Source organism: Camellia sinensis, chromosome 3 (assembly GCF_055761805.1).
Source record: "Camellia sinensis isolate YWXY chromosome 3, ASM5576180v1, whole genome shotgun sequence".
Classification (NCBI taxonomy): domain Eukaryota; kingdom Viridiplantae; phylum Streptophyta; class Magnoliopsida; order Ericales; family Theaceae; genus Camellia; species Camellia sinensis.
This window is the reverse complement of record NC_138963.1, coordinates 90,855,446-90,858,265: the sequence shown is the minus strand read 5'-3', so window position 1 is coordinate 90,858,265 and position 2,820 is coordinate 90,855,446. Positions and strand designations below refer to the sequence as shown.

Below are 2,820 nucleotides of genomic sequence, written 5' to 3'. Positions count from 1 at the left end.
TTCAATCGATCTCATTTTCATGATGGATCTCATCTTCATGATCGATCTCATACTCCAACGCAGATCTATCCTCTCTCCCTCTTCGTTTTCGCACCAACACCCCTTCTTGCTCAGGTCTCTGTGTGTGTGTGTGTGTGTAATGTATATATATATATATATATATTTATATGGCATAATTTTTTTAGTGTGCAGGTGTTTGGATTTGTGAACTGGAAGAGAAGATGAATCGGTGCAGGGAGATTAGCGGGGTCTCGATTTTTGTATCTGACTCCATCTTCTTCCGTAAACCTCGATGAATCGGTGTTTGGTTTTATTTGTGTATCTTGAATCCCTCCGTAAACGACCAATTTAGACCTTCGAGATGGCATCTCAAGTATATGATCTAACTTTTTTTGTTTTTTCATTAATATATTGCATTTTCATTAATTTTACTCTCAATTTCTGTATAAAAAAAATAATTTGATTTCGTTGTTTTTATCGAATAAATTCCAGTCATCAAACTGAGATTTTCGACTCTAAAGCAAAGATGGAGCTTCTTGACATCATTCTAACCAAGGTATACACTCCTCTTCCATGTGTATTTTCGACTCTAAAGCAAATATAATTTCTGTAGTTTGCTTCTTAAATTTAATGTGATTTTCTATTGCTTCAAATTTACAACTATTCATGATTTCATTAATTTATACATCGCATCAATGCCTTGTTGCTAAACTATTACGTGCAACTTTGCAGCTAGAGACTCATGGCTTTCATCTAATTCATGTTTGCAACTTATCTTTCTCTTTTAATGAGCATTGATTCTATTTTATTTTCCTTTTTCTTTGGGGGTCGGAACACATTGAGAACAAAAGATATCTGTAGTGTTGAATTAGTTCATTCATTTCTTTTTGATTTTATTATGTTGGAAGTTCTACATTTAAGTTAGTGTTGTTTCCTTCTCAAATCTTGCTGCCCAAATTTATGAATTAAGGCAAAGGAAATGTAGAAAGATCTTTTTCCTTGTGCTTGTATTTGGGGAGGGGTGTGGGGGGATAAATTTCTGAACAAAGTTGACTATTCAAACAAAAGTTCTTCAAATGCGCAAATTATTTCTTGGCATGTGATCTACTTCAGCTTTTGCCAAAGTACTCTCTCTCATATTGTTAAGTGAGAGAATTTTGAGCCTGATTTCTCTTGCTTTGTTTTCCAACTTCGTCAATTTAGTAAATAATTAACTTCTATACTACCGCATATAAGCATTTATTTTGTTGAGACTGCAGTTTGCTAGTGTCTTGAAGTGCACTTAATGTACTTTTTAAAATTAGCTACTGCCTATGCAATTTAGTCTCATCAAGTATGACGAGATGTCCAAGGCAACATTGACATTCTACCTTTTGAAAATCCTTCATTCCACTACTTCACCTTATTGATTATGCTTTGAACCAAGTTTTTGGAGTAACTGTAAATCTGAGGCATTGTTGGGTTGTGTGTCTTACTAATCCCTGTTGACCTTAAATGCAGATGTTTGGTAACATTTGTTTATGTTTATGTTTTCAAAACAACTGTGAACTATAAATAACACGTTTGACAACTGCTTTCGTTTTCAAAAAAATGTTCGACAGTTATGAAATTTTACAAAATATTAGCAAATAAAAAAGTGTTTTCACTTGATTTGAAAACAAGTTTTAATTTGCTCCTCCCTCCCTCACCACCTCCAGCACCCTTCCTCCAGCCACCTAATCCCACCTGCCACCACCTTTGGCAATCTCCCCACCCCTCTGGTGCCACTTCCAACACCCCCCACCTTAGTCCACCCCTTCTGAAAACTCACCGAACATGTTTTCTTGTTTTTGTTTTTACTTTTCTTCTAAGTTGTTTCCTTTGCTTCACAAAATATCAGATGGGGATGGGGTGATTCCAACCAAGTTTTCCAGAGGATGGGACTGGATTTTTTTGACAAAAAATTCTTTTAATTTGAAAACTAGTCTTATTTATGTTGTTGCCTCTGTTTTTAGAATTTTAAATAAAAGATTTTATAGAACTATCCTGAACTTGTCCATAAGGTATCTAGCTGTATCCTAGCTGTATCTGTTTCCCTGTTCAGTATATGAAAAACTCATTGGTTGATAGAACCCAAGATGACAATTACTATGCTTTTCTCAATTTGTAAAACATGCATATTATGTTATTTCATGTTTTTGTTTTAAGCCTTGCTTTGTATTACTGAGCTGTAGTTTAGGAGCTGTGCATTATTGTATTTGCATGATGAAACCGAACTTTTTGGACCAAAGAGATGTGCTTCTTGATAACCATTACATATGTTTTAGGAAATCGTGTGATTTAATGTGTGCATTTTGTGGCTGTTAGAAGTTATAAATTGTTGGGCTATGGACTTCAAGAAGCAAACAACTTAATAACAAAGGAAGCTTCTGAAAAAAATGAAGACCGTGTTCTCACAATGTTACTATATTGTTTTTGTAATTCTTGTTTTATTTGTATTAATATTTTCCGGTGAACAAGGGTCATAGTTATTGTCTTTCCTCATGTAACCAGGTTCTATACTGCAGAAGTTCTTTTGGCACTCGAGTATCTACACATGTTGGGAGTTGTGTACTGCGACCTTAAACCAGAAAACGTTCTTGTACGTGACGACGGCCACATATTCTTCAATTAATTTTTTCCCCCTTCAATGTGTTTCTATGAGATGGCACTAACCTTTATCTTTGTTATATTGTTTTTGCTGACCACAGGGTTTAAGTCTGCAAACACCGAATGATATTTTCTTAAGTGGTTTGTATTAGATAAGCACGTTGCACTAAATCCGTGCAGAGTTTTGTAGTT

At 34.8% G+C, this 2,820-nt stretch overlaps 1 long non-coding RNA gene across 1 annotated transcript; it reads left to right on the top strand.

The window, feature by feature from the left end:
* The first annotated feature begins 204 nt into the window (after positions 1-204).
* LOC145821061 (uncharacterized) lies at positions 205-2,620 on the top strand. Its single transcript, XR_014363101.1, has 3 exons — positions 205-373; positions 493-556; positions 2,547-2,620. It is a non-coding gene; the product is annotated as an uncharacterized LOC145821061 (long non-coding RNA).
* Positions 2,621-2,820: the final 200 nt, after the last annotated feature.